Genomic DNA, 19586 nt, shown 5'->3' with positions numbered 1-19586 from the left:
GCGGTGTTATTTACCTAAAATGCCTCCCTGTGTGTTCCCTGTATTGCCCTCACCAGGTCTCGGTGGCAGGAGGTCAGACTGCAGCTACTTGCAACTGCGCAAGTGGAGGTTTCCCCAGTAAGGCAGCTTCTTCTGGTATCACCTTAAAGGGGGGGACTGCTGGCAAATGAGAAGGCCCTGGCCTGATGTTAAGCTAGCTGGACAGGGTGGGAGAAACTACTGACAAATTGCTAGAGATAGCAGGTAAGTGGGCAAAGGTGATAAAGTAGCAGCTGGTGCTGAGGGAGGTGGCAGGATTTCACAGGCGGTTCAGGGAGTGATGTAAGGAAGGGCTGAGGCTGAGAGATAAGGAGAGGGGAGCACCCGGCACTCAGCGATGCTGTGTAGGGCTGGGATGCCCCCAGTGGCAGTATGGTCCAGGGCTCTTCTTTCTTCTCTACTGGGAACACGCTCGGGAATGGTTTACCTACAGACCGCCTCAGCTCTGCCTCCTCTCCTCCATTAGCAGCAGTATGTAGGACCACTGGGTGGCACCAGAAACCAGGACATGGATTAAGTTTGGGCGATACCTTGTTTCTAAATGTTTGGGGCAGGGCCCTACCAAGGGCAAGGTGAGAGGCGCTGGGACTGCCACACTATCCTGGAACCAAGTATTCCCACTTGGAGACGCTCCTGAAGAAGGGAAAGAAGGCAGCAGGAGGTAGAGGATAGCACACGCACTCCCTGGGGGCGCAGCTGGAAGTGCCAGGCGTTGCACAGAGCTGGCTGGCTGTTCGGGATGGCTACCCTCGTGGAAGGAGCGTGGCCCCGGAGTCAGGCAGCAGGTACAGGGACGGAGGGATAACCGTGACCGCGGGGAGGACCCCCCCAGCACTCACACCTGCACACTGCCAGAACCTCCACTGGGGGAAGGAACAAGCAAATTTGCTTGGCCTACCAAGAATTTAGTCTTACCTCTGGAGGAAAAAAAAACAAACCAAAAACAACACAAGAGGTGTTTCAGGCTCTGGAGCGGCTCCAAGGGTTGCTGCAGGCATGCTCCCTTAGCTTGCAGTTCGCCTGCCCCCGGCCCCGGTAACCCCGAGTCCCGACTCCCTGTGGCGGTCGCTGCCCCGACCTCGCTCACGACTGGGGCGCGCAGGCAAGGGCTTCGGTGGCCCGGCAGCACGCCGAGCCGAGCGGGCAGCCTCCTCCTGCGCTGAGCTTTCACGGGAGAGCGAGGGGGGCCGAGGCGGAGAGGCCACAGGGAAGAGCCGGGCCCGGACGGGACGCGCAGCAGAGATGTGGGCAGGCCGACGCCGCTGAGGAGACGAGGCCGCGTCGGATGACGCGGGGACCGGCGCCACCTCCCGCCCGGGCGGGCGGCTGCAACCCGGCAGTGCGCGGCGGGGACCGGGGCCCAGCCCTCCGGGCGGGAGGCGGCGCGGGAGGCAGTGCCCCCAAGATGGCGCTCACCGCCGGCCCTGCCGCCCGGCCGCCATCTTGTTTGTAGTCCCGACCCCCCGAACGGCCCCCGCGCATGTGCGGTCCCCGCAGCGCAGCGCGCAGGCGCAGAGTGCCCCACATGCCGCGGCGGCCGGAGCTGCTGAGGTACCTGCCGTCCAGGTGAGCCCGGCAGCGGCTCCGGGCACCCCCGGGGCCGGCTCCGCGCGTCCTCCGCGGCTACCGGGCGCCGCCGCGGCGGCGCTGAGGCGCTTGGCTGCCGCTCGGCAGCAGGTGCCGCACGACGGCTCCGCGGGAGCCGGTGCGGCGGCGGTGGGCGGGCGGGCGGGCCGGGGTTAGCGGCTTGCGGCGGCCGCGCCCGCGGGCACCGTCTGTCCCGCCGCGCCCTGTGCCCCGCGGCCGCTGCTCCCCGACCCCGGGGCGCCGCCGGTGAACGGTCACGCCGCGAGGGTTACCTGAGCGGGGGCGGGGGGTGTTCCCCGGGCGGGTCCCGCTGAGGCGGCCGCCGCCCGCGGGGCCCGGGCGGTCGCTGCCTCCGGCGTCCCCCGCCGAGAGGCCGCTGCTGAGGGAGGGCTCCGCTCCGCTCCTCTGCCGTTATGAGACGCCGGAGGAAAGTACCGCTCCCTCACGGAGCTGGGTTTAGGAAATAATCCCTCGTCATACCGGGCTTCGTTGGGGGAAAAAAGAGAAACGCCTCGAAACTGCCCCTGGTTTTATTGCGGAGATGATTGTTTTCGTGTAAATAACAGACTGGAGTGCTCTGGGCTTTCTGCTTGCTCTCATCTGTAGCTTTTCTTTCTGGTATTCAGATCTCAGAATTCCTAGTTGTATTATTTACTTTGGACAACGAAAACAGGGTGTTTTTCTTTAATTCGGTACAGTCTTGTCAGTGTGTGAATGGGAAAGGAATAGCTTGTACAAAATTTTTTGTTGACTAGCATCATCACTTTAGGTCAATGTCCATTTCTTTTTTTATATTTAACGTGGGTCACGGGAAGTAATTCAAAACATTGTAGGAAAGTCAGATACTTCTACTGTATAATCATCATTATAAAGTCCGGTGCAGAAAATGCGGTGTTACAAAACAAATGACGCTGTGTAGCACTGTCACTGCCTTCCCAGGAGGTGTTGGGAGTGCCTTCAGCTGCCTCAGTGGCTTGGGGTGTTGCATTGCCGATTGGGAGCCTGGTCTGATCCATTTTTTGATTCCTCTCAAGTCCGAGGAGTCTGGAATTGGTGCATGATCAAGTCGTGATACAGTGCGGTCACAGCACGTGAATCACAGTCAAAGTTTGTAGCAGAACTGGGGCAACTCAGTCAAGCGCATGTTTGCTCCAGAGAATAGGAGAGTTCTGGTGAGCGTCAGGGGGTTGCATCTGGAAAGCCCAGAAGAGTTTTTTGCTTCAATACTGAGGTGATGAGAAGATGGGCGTTACAAGCGGAGAAGAATCCACTTCTGCTTCCTGTGTCAGGCACGCTCGTGAGCCTCCCGTGTTCAGATAGGAGGACTTGGGGGCTCATTACTTTAGCTTCTGCCTTTCCTTTTCTGTAGAAACAAGAGGACAACAGTCTTCCAAATCCTGGAGCCTGTCAAACCGTGTTTAGCACCAGTGTATCAGTCTATGGTGAAAAGTAAAAAGGTAATGTAAAGTCTAAGAGCTGAGTTTAAAATCAGTGTGGAGCTTTTCTAGCACAATAATTTACTTGGACTAGGGGAGCAGAGCTTACCAAACGTGTGTCTCTTACTGAATTGGGGATAGACTCCTGAAGAAGCAAGGCAATCACTAGGATTCATTTGGATTATTGGCCACTGGACTGGGATTGTGGAGAGGGCTCAGGAGTGGCAGTGACTGTTCTAATTTCGTTTATTCATTCGGGATTTTGAAACTTTGCTTGTGTGTGGCACATGAGGCACTGAAACTTGTCTTGAGGGCAGAAACTTGGTGTGGGCTATACTTGGCTTGTATTGAGATGTTTGCAAATGTATAAGCTGGAAATGTTATAAAATGAAAATTAAACAACTGCTGGAAGCAGCATTATTGGAGGCTGTAATTATTCTAGTATCGTTTTGTATCTAAGGTTAAAAACTATAGAAATGAACAAACCTGTTTAATTTGCATTTTCCTAATCTCGGATCACCTTCAGAAATCCTCCAGTGCTTCTGTTTGCAGCTCATATTTCATGTTGGTCATACATGACAGGATCTTTAGTGTTTTTCATTGAAAGCATAAGTGTAGTGGTACATTTAGATTTCAGAGGCTTTATTACGTACAACATGTATTTTGGTTCCTTAAAGATATACTAGGAAATTTTCTTAAACATGCTAGGACAGTTTTCTTAAACATTCCTCTGTTGCATGCTAAATGTAAACGTTATAGCAAAGTACTAATATATAGGTATGGTATTTTCAGTAAGAAGCTCAAAAAATTATGGTCATAATATCGTCTAAGCACAAAAATAAAAAAAATAAATAGGAGAAAGCAAATCAGCTTTAAAAATTTTTGGGGGTTTGGTTTTCATGTGTAACAGAATAGGGATTTTAATTTTTAATTATTTAATTGTCATTCTCACAAATAATAGCTCAGCTGGATTGCCACCGCTGTTGCTTCCTGGAAAAAGGTAAAGCCAAACACTCAGTGTGTTCTATTTCTGTAGGCAGTGCTGACACAATAACCCTCCATTATCAGGATTTATCTTGGGCTCATCATGTCAGCTGTGTCTTGGATATAAGTAAATATGCCTCCGCTCCTTATGACTCTTAAGCCTCGTGTTGGACAGTTGCGCAGTACTGACTAAGACTATTTGTGTCCGCAATTATTACAGCCTGGTTTAATCCGCAATAGTTGAAGGAGAACAGAGGAGTGTTTTGCTACTGTTTCTTTGTGTAATGTTGAAGAAAATGTTCCTGATATGTGTCTTGATGCATCTCAATGGTCTCATTTTCATATGAATGTGGTTTGGGAGGAATAATAAAATTCTGTATTGCTTTTCCGCAGGAATTCTCAGTATTTTGGCCAAATCGGGTCAGTTACTAAGCAAAGCAGTTGTAATTTGGTCCTGATATGGGAAGGACTGGGTGACTGTGCCTTCTACTGTGCAAATCAGAGTTGATGAGAGATTTTAATAATCTTACTTGGTCTTCAGTTCTGTTCTTGTAAATTCTGAATTGTAAATGGGACTTCCTGGATTTTTAATAATATATTCCTATTGATCATTCACCTTTTTCTGTCTGGTCATATCCCCTTGGCTTCTGTGACTGATGTAGCACCATTTAATGTAGTAATCAAATTGATGCTGTGGGAAGCACGGGAAGGAATAGCTTTGTTTTCATTTGGCTGTCGTCCTTACCAGACTTGGATGCATTACTGTATTTACAACAGGTTTTAGTTCGCCGAAGGGGTATTCCTTACTTTACATAGTATAAATACAGTAGAGGTTATAAACACGATGTTTAATTTTAAAGTAACCTTTACTATTCAGCCGTGTGTAAACCAGACTCTCTTCGTAATTACCAGATGGATTAAAAATGTGAAACTGGCCCTTCCCGCCCACACATACCCCCCCGCCCCCCAAGAGCTGGAATTGTGGCTTTTCTCTGTGTGTTCGAACAGAGGATATAGGCAATCTGCTGATTCCTTTTCATCTGTATTTTGGTGATGAAGCTGCGTGTTACATCTTAAACTGATCTAATGACTGGTTGGCATGCAAAAGGGCTGGTCCTATTCTTGCTCTGTCTTGTACCACCTCCAGCATTTACTGGATGTTTTCCTGAACCAGTTCAGTTTGCTAAATAAGCAGGGCACTAATCCAGCCCCTCTGTGTTCCCATCTCCCCAGAAGATCAGCTTTTGCCAGGTAAGCAAGTTGAGTGAGTTGAAAGAAGGGCTGAGGAGTACCAGAGATGTAATTGATTTTTGCGGTGCAAGAACAACCATAGGATCAGGTGGAACCATCTACTCCGCTGTTCTTTCCTGACAGTGACCATAAAGAGAATAGCATAAGGTCAGGGCAAATTATATAAACCTTTGTCTGATAGCCATCTTGTCTCTCATCAGCTGTAGGATGTCAAGAGGTAGATGTTGTTTGCATTTATTCTGTTAATGGTTAATGTATTTTTTTTCTGTGAACTTGCCTGTGTCTCCAGTCCATTTAAATGTATAGCACTGACACATTCCAGGGGAGACTTTCCAGGGCACAAAATGTTGTAGGTGCTAACTACCTCTGCTTGTTTTCTTTTGAACTTGACAGCTGCTAGCTTAATTTCATATCTCTTAGCTTTTGTATTGTTTGGAAACAGTGAATAACTGATCTCTATTTATCTTCTCCGTGCAACTGATGATTTTATAGGCTTCCGTCATATGTCACTGCAGTAATCTCTGTTTCCAGGCAGAAGAACCCTAGCCTAATTGATTATTCCTCATTATTCATCTTTTCAAACCTTGTTTCCTTTTAAAAAATATTTTCCCCTTCCATTATGTCCTCTTGAAATGAAGGAACAGGCACTGCATCCAGGATTTAAGCTGCAGACATTCTATAGCTTTATATGGTGGTTTAATTACTAATAATTTCCTAACGTTAGGTTTATCTTTTTGTATGTTGAATGGCTGTGAGCTGATGCTTTTATCAGTCTGTCATGATTCCAGCAAGACTTTCTGAATGTTAATGATCAGTTTGGAGCACATCACTCTATATGTGAAATCAGGATCATTTTTTTTCAGACTGCTACTTTATTTGCACTGAATTTCATCTGTTATTTTATTTCCCGATTATTCAGTCTCATAGGGGGTTTTCTGCAGGTCTTCAGTCAGTCCTTCTCTTTACTATCAGGATAGCTTATATGCTCAGGAGACTTTCACTCCATTCCTTGCCCCTTTTTCCAGACTGTTTATGAATACAGTGTATAGCAGAGCACTGTGAAAGGCTCCTGGCAGTCTCCCTCCCTGTGAAAACTGACCATTTATGCCTATCCTCTGTTGTCTGTTTTCAGCTAGTTATTAGTCCAGGCAAGGGCTTTCCCATTTATCCTTTAGCTGCAGAGCTGCTGAAGTTCAGGAGCTATCTGTATGTTATCTTGTATTGCAGTTTCGTCACTGCTATAAACACACGCCTGTGAACGCCCCTGCGAACAGAGAGGTTCTGCCTGTCCTCGCAGCCCTGTCTGATGCTCCCCTCCAGCGCTCCTGCTGCTGTGCAGTGAATCCAGTCTGGAAACAGATCTGGCTGGAAATGAACCCAACAAATTATAAATTAATGCTGATTTAATGTTGCTGTACTGATAGCATACAAATGTGTGGATTTAATTAGAATCAGTTCAGTTAGATAAGAGCACATTTCTATGCTTGCTGCTGCTGATTGAAATTGTGACCTTACAGGCTCAACTGTAGTCTAGACCGAAGGCAGTGTAAGTGTCTGTGCACAGACTTGCACTTTTTCTTTCAAATTGGCATGAATTTGGTGCTGTAGTTAGATTAGTACGACTTGGTGTATGAATTGCACCTAGGTACTAATTCAATTGATTTTGTGACTGCTTCTCGGTCGTTTTCACTGTGCTGAGGCAGAAAAACAATCTGACCATGGGTTAATATCTGGAATTCCTTAAACAAAGACAGTGAATAAGGAGGGGGTTTTAGTGCATTTATGTAAATTAATAGGGATCTAGTATTATTTTTTATCCTATATATGGACTTTATTCTAATTTATTAGGAACAATTGCATCATAAATATTTCGAAAATATGTAACTGGAAATTCACAAATTTTGCTACTGATGCCCTTGTAGTGTTCTGTAAACGCTAGAATTATTTGGGATTTGTGTACATTTAAGTTTCCTAAATACAAAGGATATAGGTCTTTAATGAAATTTCTGTTCACTAAACAGGCTTTTCAGGTGTGTTCTTGAAAATTCATATCCAGATTCACCAGTTCTGTTGTCATACATAAGAACAGTTTTCTGCTGAGGGTTTTTTTGGGTTGTCTTTGTGTGGAAAACTGAAGTTAGATGCTTCTGTTTTTAACAGTTTCTTTTGGCTGTGGTAGATGGATTGCTTAGCCAATAAGGTCTCTTTTTTTTCAGTTTGTGTAGGTGTTTCTACCTTTACATAGGCAAAAACAAAAACTTGATTTGTGTAAATACATGGTTATGTGACCTGGATTGGTGTATTTCCTTCCAGGAAAGGAGGGCTTGTATGTGGTTTTGTGCTTTATTTTCCAGATGGTAGAAGATGGGGGCTTGGGGAGTGGTTTAAGTCTGCTTTTCTGTGCTGCCAGTTCAGGTGCTGCATGGTTTGTCTCTGCCATGGCTGGAGAATTAATACAACAGCGTTGGGAGTGTCGAGCAAGCACACACTCATCAGTTGATGAAGAGGCATTTTTAACTGTTATATAGTACTCTACCTTTGCTATTTTGCTCATGTAGTTCATTCTAACATGGTTTTCGTCAAAGAAATGGTCCTTGTTACAAATTCAACTTCTTTTTTCCTTCAGCTTGGATGAAAAGGTTACCAAATATGTTTCTTATGGTCCTCAGGAAAGCCAGGGAAGATTTTTTTTCTCATTTTGCAATGCAATTGAGCTTTATCCATGGGCTGACAGAAAGGCACAGGGCTTGGTGAAAATCTGCACATGGATTAGCTCAGCCATAGAACAAAATTATACTTTCCTGACATTTTTAAGATAAATAGTTAATTGGAAACATTCATTATTTTAAAAAGTCAATAAGAGAGCTCGTATGCCCTAAACGTTTTTAATTGCTTCTAGCAGTAAATGTATGGAACACCCAGCAGGTATTCCATCCAATTCATGTTTGGCTAATAAATCCAATAATTTGCCAGATCACCTGGCAGTGAGTGGCCTCTCAGTTCCATCCCCGCAAAGGTGAGCACGGTCGTGCTGCTGTGAGATCTCGGTGCGTGGGGAGTCTGGGAATACCTTGGTGTTGGGAGCTGAATGCTGGTGGCTTCTGGTTTGCAGCAAGGACATTGCTTTAAAAGGAGGTGTATTATTCTTCAGCATTTTACACAGTGTAATACCTGTATAAAGCAAATGCTATAGCTGCTGTTATAGTGTTGGAAGAAACAAAAGGAAGGAGGAATTGTTTAGAAGATTGTCCGTCAAGATGTCTCCTTCGTGAGACCTTGGGCTCACCTGTGTCAGTCTGCGAATGCCGGGTTGTAACGTTGTCTCCCTGGCTACAACTGCCGCATTTGTCACTTTGTAGTGTTTCGTACCATGCTCATTCATACTGCTGTGTCATATAATTGAATGATTATGACTGAGGAGTCAGGACAGAGTAATCTAGGATTGTCAACTGCAATTTTTCAGTTACTGGTCCATCATCATGAAGATTTCAACACAAATGTCTAAATTGCAAAAAAGGCTGGAATTTTCCAGCAGAGTGAATACAAAAGCACAGAGGAGGTTGTAGCTTTGTCTGTACAAAAGAGTTAATGAAGAAGTTCAGATCAGTCTCTGCCTCCAAGAAAAAGTTAAAGCAATTTGGGTTTTGGAGAGCTAAGTGTCTTTTTTATTTATTCATTTTTTTCAGTGGCATATTAAAACAAACAAAACATGAGGCCTCCGTCCCCAGGGAGGAGTGGAGATAGGGTCTGTGTGCTGTAGCGACTTAGTTGTACCCCAGCCTGGGAACTTTGCAGTACATGGGGTCTTGCCATAAGAGAGTGAAGGTTTAAAAAATTCTTTTGACCACACTGAGCAGAACCGCTGCACCAGCTGGGCAGCAGTACCCAGATGTTCGTTACCTTTTGGACACTGAATTTGTGCATTTGTAACTGTTTTTAAATGGTCTCGGAGCTCATGGCTGTTCCGCTCCTGGACTCGGTCATGGGGCTGACCACATGAAGCAGGAGCTGAGGCAAGTTGACTGTGATTCCAGGGGATCACAAAGTTTTTCTAAACTTCTACTAAAATACCACAGACAACACAAAGTCTAAGTCCTGCTGCCGGTCAAGCTTCAGGAAACACCCAGTGCTTGTGTGATCTCTCCTGCTCACAAAAGCACTCTCTCTGATCTCTTCAGCAGCATTCCAAATCTTAGAAAATACCAACTGTTGGCATTTCTCCTGGTTTCTACACCCAAAAGGGTTATTTATGTCCAATTGCTGAGTGTGATGCTTGCAGGTGGAGAACGCTCCTTAAAAAAGGAGCTAATGGGGCTTAAAGCCAGGTTGATTTTGTTGTCCTGTAGCTGAGGTTATTCACTGTATTTGAATATATGCTTGTCTGGATGTATTGCACGTGGTAAGAGGATATGTGTCCAGACTGTTTTGTGCGAGTAATTGCTGACTAATTTTTCTGTGGACGTGCTCTAACGGAGAGAGCAGTCTCAGACGTGTGATTCTTGCTCAGAGGTGTTACTTGCCTTAAGAGTGATTGACTTTACTGCAGCACTCCCTGTCACTCAGCCAGTGTTCCAGGTTTCCACCCCAGACCTGCAATTAAGTCAGAGACCTTTGCTGACATGATTTCCTGGGGGAGCATCCTGGTTCTTCTGAACTTCTGTTGTGGCATGCTGGAGAGCATAGGTGGTGGAGGTGCAGGGATAAGAAACACCATTCCCCCCACCCCCAAATTTCTTACTTTCTGAAATAACTATACTTTGGGTGGTGAATGGAAGATTTTTTTTTTTTTTTTTTTTTTTTTTTTTTTAAATAAAGATGACCTGACTAAGTATGGATGCACACAGCCTTTCTGGCCCCTCTCTGGCCTGAGACAGTAATACGAAGACAGTGATGGAGACTTCTTGCAAATGCTTTTTGCTATTTTGGTGGGTTTTGTTTCCTGTTCATGCATGTTGAATATGAATTGATACATTTTGTGTGATGCGTGCTCCCATGTTGTCTTCATGAATTCTTTGCAAATGCATAGGAATGTTGGCAATGATTCCCAAATTTTGGGTAGTCTGACAGTTGCTGTTACAGAGGATTATTGGCTTCATAACAACTCCTGTATCCGGGTATTTCAGCAGTCCTTTGAAATCTGGGAAGCAACAGCTTCAGTGCCAGGGCTGGCTAGTCACGTGTGTACTACAGAAGCTTCACTAGTATAACAAGACCATCAAGCCCTTCTGATAGTGATTCAGCTTACACTGTGAGAAATGGCTTTTATTGTTATGCCTGGTAGTAATTGCCTAAATGAAGTGTTTTCAAGGGTAATTCTAGGCCACTATTGTTATATGTATGCTGCCACTCTCACCAGTATAAAATGTTTTTAAAACAATTTGCAGAGCTTACCGGTTGGTTACTCAGGAGGGGGGTCCTGTGCCTGTTCCACATGAATGCATTCCATTTTTGGCAGTGTTTTTAGGTGTTAGAAAATGATATTTCCCCACTGATAACAGTTTTTCTTGGCAGTGCAGTGACCCCTAAAGACTTCTTAGAAGTCTGTCATCCTGCTTTTTTTTATTAACTGTGATATCCCAAAGGGAGCAGAATTCCTGGAGGACACTTAAACCTTGATAGTGAAGAACGGGTGAGTATCTGTAACACTGTGAGGTGGAGCAGGAGAAGCCTTTGGAATGGACAGCGAGCTGTGTGCTCATGTTGCTTGCGGCCAAGCTGCAAACAGCATCCTCAGCTCTGCTGCCAGGCAGTGCTGTTCTGCCGCGCTTCCAGCAGAAACGGTGTGCGCAGTGATGCTGCGGCACGGAGGCTGAGCTGCTCTTCTCATCTATCCTGAGAAGTTGTTTTGGTCTGGAAAAAAACCTTTGTCTTTTTCCTCGTTTAAAAAATGTTTTATTGAGGTTGCAAAACAAGCACAAGACAGCCTTCAAATGCCAGCTTTTAAAATTGTGTTGCGCAGAATTTCTCAGACAGATGGAGGAGGAATTCACTGAGCAGTAGATTTTTTTTTTTTTTTGTCAGTAGTAGAACGATAGTGGTGGTTTTTCCTTTGGCCTTTCACAAGACAACTGCTTTTTTTTCCCCTTGATTTTAATTGCTTCGTTCTTTATTAAAGACAGCAGTTTCTTAACAATGAAAACAGTAAAACAGCCAGAGAAGCTTGTGCTCTCTTTTTTTAAAAAAAAAAAAAAAAAAAAAAAAAAAAGGAAAAATTAAGAAATAGAATATAGTTCATTGTGTGGTATTGTAACCTTTGAAGAAATCCATAGTAGAATAGGAATATGAATTTAAGACTTTACATAAAGGCAGGAGAAATACTATCAGTACTTCATAAAATAGGAACTGTTTAGGCAGAAATATTATTCAGCCTTTTATGGCTGAATATCTCCAGAAGGTCTCCAGAATATAAATCTCTGTACTTTCTCCGATTGGTGGATAGTAGTTGTTGGGGGAAAAGATTGAAATGGTTTGAAACATATGCACCAGAAAGCTTAATTTGTGACCTAAGCATTAGTTGCCTGAACTGAGAAGTGTTGTAATGCAGGTATCTTGCTTTTCTGTAGTTTGATTTCTTTGATGTGATGTATTAATGTTTTCTCAGATCTGTAGCCTTCAAACGTCATTCTGGGCTGTGGATTGACTGTGAACATGGCACTTATGCTGCTATTTTTATCATGTCTCCACGTTAAAGTGAACTGCTTATGTAGAAGCCATCATCAGTCACCTTGTTGGCCTAAAAATGATTTAAGCGAATACAGTCTTAGTATTGTCAAAGCTTTCAGTAAGGAAAGGCTCACAGAGTTTAAATCCTAATCTTGAAACATTTCCTTTAGTGAAGTCAGGAAGTATTTTTATCATATCATAAATCACTAGACTAACATTTTCGTTCGCGTTTTTAAGAGAACCCCAGGTTTTCCCAGCAGCAGTGACTCCAAATTGCTTTTCATAGTCTGGGGCCTTAGCTTTCAAGACTGGCACTCACCTTTCTGTAAATCAAGGGACTTGTTCCACACTCTTGGCCTCTGCATCCCTGCAGCATGGTTCAAGCATCTGTGTGAATAAAAGGTACAGGGAAAGCCAGGGTGCGGGGAGCGGAGGCGCTGCGCTCCCAGGGGCTGGTTGGGAGCTCTGGTGCCTCCGAGCTCCTGAGTGCAGTTGCAGCAGGAGAGGGACCTCTTTCTCTTATCTGGCCAAACAGACAAGGACTGCAGTGATTTCTGTGCAGCTATTAGAAAGTTCCATCCTTTTTCTACAGGCATACCTGTATACTCATCAGTTTTAAGGGATGAGCAGTCACATCTGAAAAACGACAGCTGCTGCCTCTTCCTCTGAGCACCTGCATTAAGACAATTTGGTGATTGCCATCACCACTGGCCTAGTAAGGAGCTTGGTTGAGCAGTGCTGTGCTGTCTTTCTCTCTCATGCAGTGGCTAGATGAAGAGCAACGAGTTTTATTACTGGTGATTGGGTAATAAAAGGTAGAAAACAGCTTTCAATCTGTCTGCAGGGCAGCAGTGGCGAGGGGAGGATCTCTGTTTTACTCCAGACTGGCTGCAGAGTCATTGCAGGGGAGGTGGCCTTGGAGCTCTTACCTCTTTCACTGTTTCTCCCCTGATTACAGCTTGCTTTGAAGGAAAACCAAAACATTTAAACTCTACCTGAGGTGAATATTTAACAGGAGGAGTGTATCAGGTGCCAGTGTATCGGGCTGCAATGGAAAGTGTTGGTCCCTTCAGAACGGACCAACACTTAAACAGAAAGTTATTCAGTGCTGACTCAAAAGATCCCAAGAGAAACGGCACCGCTCAATCCCAGCACGTGTGGCTTGATGAAAGAATTTATATAGAGAAATTCGTTATCCTGTGCTAGGCAGGAGGGTCAGACAGATGAATGAAACTGATCTCCTCTGACTTTACTGTGTTGAATAATATCAACATAAGAAGCATTACCTGAAGGGTCCAAGAAAACCAAGAATATGGCCTAAAAATAGATTCAGATGAACTACTGAAAGTAAATCAGATCAACACATTGTTTTGAAAAGAAATGAATGCCTGAGCCTGTAATAATTCCCACTGCATCCTTCTTTTGATTGAAGCTCTTGAACAAGTGGAGGAGCATAGGACTTCTCCACTGCTGTAGTGGATGGACACTTATCTCTTTTTTTTTTTTTCAGCTACCAGGCACTAACCTAGTGTAGCTCATACACAAATGCAGAAAATGTACATAAAAGGGCTACTTTAAAAAAAAAAAAAAAAATTAGGTCAACTTGAGGTAAAGGGGGAAGACTATGAGCAGCTTAGATATAAAATGGTGTAATAAAAAACTTTTTAACAAAATTCCCAATTCTGAGAGTGCTGGGAGAAGCAGGGCATTATGTAGAAGGTTGACTGCACATTTATGAAAGTACGTGGCAGTATTAAGGGACATTTCTAAAGAGAAACTCTGATATCTCTCCCTGAGGAAGCGTGAAGAATGGTCCTACAGAGCAGTAAAATCTTAGACATAATCTACACTGGAGCTCATTATCAGCATAATTGTTCTGGGAAATTCTTCGAGTATAAGAGAACTAGAGAGAGAAAGGTGACAAGAGAGAGCAAAGGCGTGGAATGAGAAGAAAGAGGAGGAGACATTAAACAGTTTAGAAGTTTGCACCTTGGAAAGGAGCCACTTGGAGGACAAAAGAAAGTAATAAACCTTTACGAAAGCATGACTGGCACAGAAGGTGACTAAAGAATAACCGGCATTTCTGTGAGCGTGAGGACTGTTGCGACATCCAAGAAAAATTTACCTGTAAATCAGACAGAAGGAAGATTTATTTTATACAGTGTTTTCACAATGTTAGCCGTTACCAGAGAATGATGCGGAGGCAAAAAGCACAGAGAAGTCAAAGTTAGGAAAAAAAAATGGGAGAGAGATGACAATATTTGTTTGTTGATAAAAAATAAATTTATGATAGTAAATAGAAGAGTTAACTTTGAGGAAACATGGAAAAATCCTATGGCACTGAGTGATAAAATAGCACTTTAACTTCTGTGTAGTGAAGTAACACACCTGGAGAACAGCCCCCACTGTATGTATATAGTGATGAGCTCTGAATTGGCTTTCCAGTCATAGATGAAACTTGGGGGTTATAATAGGCAGTTCTATCAAAATATTATCTCAGTATTTGGAAAAGCAAATTTACGGTTAGATGCTTGTGGAAAAATAATAGTGATCAAACTAGGAAACATACTGCTGTGTAAACCCATAGTGCACCCGTGTTGTGAATGCTGCATGAGTACTGGTCTCATTGCTTTTAAAGACCCAGTGAAACTGGGAGAGATCCTGAAAAGGTTGACAAGAATGAGCAAAGGTGTGAAATGAGTTCCTTGTAAAGAATGATAAATACATCAAAACTCTTCAGTCTCAAAAGGATATCTCTGAAGAGGATATGATGGAAGCATATAAAGTCTTAGCAGCATGGAGCGTATAGGAACCCATTATTCACTGTCTCTTCCGATAAAAGGACTAAGACCACCAAATGAACGTAGTGGATGGCAAGCTCAAAACAAAGTGAGATATTTATAAAATGGGAGCAGGACCTCCTCTTTTCTCTTTGGCACTGAGGTTTTAATCTGTTGGAACAATTCCCTGGATTTAGGCTGATTTATTCTGCAGTTAACACTTCATCAGAATGTTGTTCACAGGGCTTTGAAAGCTTAGCTCTAGAGCTCTGTTCAGAAGAGAAATCCTTTCGAATGTTGGAGTAGCGATATGAAGCCTAGCAGGCTGAAACAGCCCCGCTGATCATTTTTCATTGGGCAAAATCAGTGCAACTTCTCAACAAAGTGTTTTGGTGGAAATACCCAGTAAAGTCAAATACAGTTTGTACAGATCACAACATATGGCCTAGCCTTGTGGCTGGTATTTTGGGGTTGTTATTGGAGTATTAAAACTTCTGTGACAGCAAGAGCTAATGTATCCTCTTTGACAGTGGGTTGGGATGTGGCATATTCTTACAGTCGTGGTAAGTAGTTCCAGCTTCAGCTACTACAGAAATAATACAACAATAAAATACCAACCAGTGGCAGTGGCGTTATTTTGGGATTGCTCCATAGGATTTAGAAAAGGGCAGACTGAAGGAGAAGGGTTTGGATTCATGGAAACTGGACATGGTTCCAATGTACAAGTACTATTTATTTGTGGTTTATTACCTGTGGTTTGTTGTGTTCACATATTCATTCACAAAATTAATTTCTTGCCATTTTAGGCTGATTCAGAGCACCTTGCTAAACATTTCTTTACTTAATTGTAAAGAGAGATATCACTTAAATTCATGGACTGCTCAGGTGAACGGTGCTTCGAGTTGTTTTTCAGTTTAACTTAGGCTCCTGACCTAGAGAAGGGCTTCTGGTCACAAAAGCTTGTCATTATTTCCAGCTAGTTAAATAAAAGATACTACCTCGATCTGCAAATCTTTGAGCTATTCGGAGGTTGAAAGAGTAGGGAGAGGAGTGATGGGGTCTGTTGGTGTTGCCTCCATTGTGACTGCTGTGACGTGTGCTGAGCTGCAGTGTGAGCACGCAGCCTCGTGGACCTCGCTCCCCGGGAGAGGCTGATGTCTGCCTGGGGACACCTCGCTTCTGAGCAGGGTACGGCTGTGCCCAACACTGAATCAGGCTCTTGGGATGGTGAGGGAATATTCTGTGGTAAAGTGGGTTATTATAATTTTAAAGTATTATGTATGATCCAGAGTAACTGGATTACTGGGGCTTAACAGATAACAAATTGTGTCGTGATCTTTGGGTGCTCTTAGACCTCTCTACCAGTCAGCTAAAACTCATTAGCTTATATTGCTGTGGAGGAGGCTCAGAAGAGAATCTATGCTTTGGTTCCATGATGGTGGCTTAAACTAATATGATATTCTTTACAGTTGGGTTTGGCACATGTTAGTACCGCAATTCACCTGACTAATACTGTCTTAATTACATCTTATGGTATCACTGCCCTTCTGCAGAACATTTTAAATCTCTTTTGAGGGTTTCTTTAGAATTCATGACTGTAACATTGCAATACTGGACATGGGGTAGGTAAATATATCTGCCGTTTTCCAAAAGGATAAGGCAATGAAGCTTGGAGAGGGAGGGGAAAAAAGTAATATTGGAGTGAATAAAATCAATCCAGAACTAACTAGGGCTCTCATTTTATTTCCAAGATGACTGCATCAGCCATGTCTTTAAATTAAATTCTGCTTAAAGGTTAATATGGGAGAAATATGCATGTAATGTTACAGGAAGGAAATACTAAAACCAAGTAAAAATATTTGATAATTTCTCTCCAGGTGAGTGTTGGCAAGTTAGCCTGTCTTTAGAGAAGGTGTTATCAACAGGCTTTTGTAGGGTCAGGGCTGGTGTTCTAACCCTTGCCATTTGCTAAGGGCCTTGCATTGGGAAGGTCCTTCTCTGGACAACAGACGCTGACTTCTGGAAAGTTGTGACTGCTGAGAGCTGTTGAAACAGGCTGTCACAAAGATTAGTCTTTGATTTAGCCTCCAGAGCGTGTTACTTTATATTGAATACTATTTATTTTTTTTGTTTTGTCATATTGGGATGAAAGAGTATTCTGTGTATAATAGGTAAAGATATTAATAATTTTTGTGACTGTCAGGGAAGGAGAGAGGCACCAAACTAGATTTTATGGGTAAGGCTGCCTTACCAGTTTTTCTGCAGCACAAAGCCTGAGAATAAATAACCTCTGTGTTCAGAAAGAACAACAGCATTTCAGTGCACTGGGGAAGAAGCTTCTACAGGACCTGAGAGAGACTGATGCTCGTCTGAAGTATGCATGGATATACAAGCAAAGAGGAAGTATCTCTAGGTGCTATTCTTTGGCTGTTTCCTAGGCATTTGCTCTTGAACTGTATCAGACCAGATCGTGCACTACATAGATCCTATGCAGTTCTTCATGTGTTCTTATTCTGGAAAGTATTGAATATCTTTCAGGGGCGGGGATCAATTTAATATTAAACCTGTTATTTTGACATATTAACATCTGCCCTGAAAAATCTAGCAGGAGATGAATTTCTGCTCCATCTATGCCTTTAATGTGAAGTGTCTGACTTGATCCTTATTCATTATTGAACAGTTTTAGAAAGGGAATTCTTAAATAGTACTGATGTGTGGCTGTAACAATCACTACTTTTGGATTTTCCTTTTTCTTTTTATTCTGGTCTGTGATATTTTCAGGTTAAAAATCTCATTGTTTGTACATCTGTCTTCCACTTGCAGCAAGGGAAGTTCCCATTGGATAAAAGGAAACAATTTTTGCGATGAGAGTAGTGTATAACGCTGGAATCTACATCCTTAGAGATTTTCAAATCTGTAAGGCCCTAAGCAACTGGATCAAGCTTTGAAATTGCTCCTGCTTGGACTAGGAGGTTGTGCTAGATGACCTCCAGAGATCCCTTCCAGCCTACGCTGTTCTGCGATTGCATTCAGATCCCGTAAATGGAAACCTTGCAATGTCTCTGCCGTGCCATCTTCACCTGCAGAAGAGGCTGTGAACAGACTTCTGAGAAACTTCCTCTTAGTACTTCTTACTCGAGGAATTAGTTTTAGACTTCAGTGTAGTCAGCTTTATCCTTCACTTCCGCCTTGGTGTGGTATGTCCTCCTCATCCCATGCTGGTTTCCAGGGAATGAAATCAGGAATTAATCTGTTGTAACCAAGTTTTCTAAACGTGGAGGGGTTAAACGTGAAACCTGTGTGATGGTTCAGCTTCATTCAGAACTAGAGTATTGAAACTAAATCGCTTGTATTGGATCTTCAGCTACTTTTGAAAGAAGTAAAATCTTTGTGTTTTAACATCTTCAGGGCTTTGTTTACAATAACTACATGTCCTAGTTGGAGTGTCCATGGTATCATGGACTTCCACTCTAAGATACATGATGTGAAGCTCTCTTAAGCTTGTGAATGTTTTTGCTGTATCCCAAGTATATGGAACTGAATTTCACTTAATAGGAATCACCTTAACTTACACTATTGTTTCTTAATGGAAACTAAACTCGGAGTTGGTCTACACCATGGACTTAGGTTTGGAGAAGTTTGGGTGAGGCAAAAAAGAAAAGATGACTTTTACCTGAGAGATATTGCAGCAAAAACTATGCAGATTCAACCTACTGTCCTGGTTTCAGCTGGGATAGAGTTAATTTTCTTCCTAGTAGCTGGTATAGTGCTCTGTTTTGGATTTAGTAGGAAAATAATGTTGATAACACACTGATGTTTTCAGTTGTCGCTAAGTAGTGTTTATACTAAGTCAAGGATTTTTCAGCTTCCCATGCCCAGCCAGCAAGAAGGCTGGAGGGGCACAAGAAGCTGGGAGGAGACACAGCCAGGACAGCTGACCCCAACTGCCCAAAGGGATATTCCATACCATAGGATGTCATGCCCAGTATATAAACTGGGAGGAGGTGGCCAGGAGGGGGAAATTGCTGCTCGGGAACTAACTGGCCATTGGTTGGCGAGTGGTGAGGATTTGCATTGTGCATCACTTGTTTTGTATCTTCTAATTCTTTTAGTATTGTTATTGTCATTTTGTTATTATTATTACTATCATTATTTTCCTTCCTTTCTGTCCTATTAAACTGTCTTTATCTCAACCCACGAGGTGTTTTGGTTTGGTTTTTTTTTCGATTCTCTCCCCCATCCCAGTGGGTGGGGGGGTAAGCGAGTGGCTGCATGGTGCGTAGTTGCTGGCTGGGGTTAAACCATGACACCTACCTTTGTAAAAACTATTCTTTTCTTGGTATAAGTTGTTTACCCAGTCCAGTTCGCTCACTAGATAGCTTCGGCTTCTAACTTTGACCACGCAGATTTTAATGTGAATCAGTGTGGGGATGAATGAGGAAAGGGAGAGGAAGAAGGATAAAGAAAAAAGAGAAGCAAAGTTCTTTCCTGCCTAAAATGCCAACGGGGCTTGGATTTGGAGGGGCACGATCTCACCAGGGCAGGAAGCACCTTCAAGAGGATGTGTCTGTCAGACTTCGGCAGATCTCGGGCACTAATGGCCAGGGCTTTTGAAGGAAGATCTAAACTTGCAAACATCCAGAGCCAAGAACTGCCGCTGGAATCTGTGGAGAGCAAACTGGGTTTGGGTGCACGTGGCACCTGGTAATTAGGTCAGAGATTCCTCCTTAGGCCTTACCTGACAAACTTAAGATTTGGGAAGGCATGTTTGGTACAGAGTGCCATCCTCCTTTGGCCTCCAGCTGCTTTCAGAAAGGCATTCCTAATTTGACAGAAAACATCACTT

The 19586-nt window shown here is 43.6% G+C and overlaps 1 protein-coding gene across 1 annotated transcript in view; it reads left to right on the top strand.

Moving 5' to 3' along the window:
• Positions 1-3017: 3017 nt before the first annotated feature.
• Positions 3018-19586, top strand: part of NDRG3 (NDRG family member 3) — a 64157-nt gene continuing 47588 nt past the window's right edge. Inside the window, 1 exon segment of the mRNA XM_050907238.1 lies at positions 3018-3083. The gene's annotated coding sequence lies outside the window, so the exon portion shown is untranslated.

This window comes from Gymnogyps californianus, chromosome 17, assembly GCF_018139145.2.
Source record: "Gymnogyps californianus isolate 813 chromosome 17, ASM1813914v2, whole genome shotgun sequence".
Classification (NCBI taxonomy): Eukaryota; Metazoa; Chordata; class Aves; order Accipitriformes; family Cathartidae; genus Gymnogyps; species Gymnogyps californianus.
The sequence above is the reverse complement of the archived record's forward strand: the minus strand, read 5'-3'. Positions and strand labels throughout refer to the sequence as shown.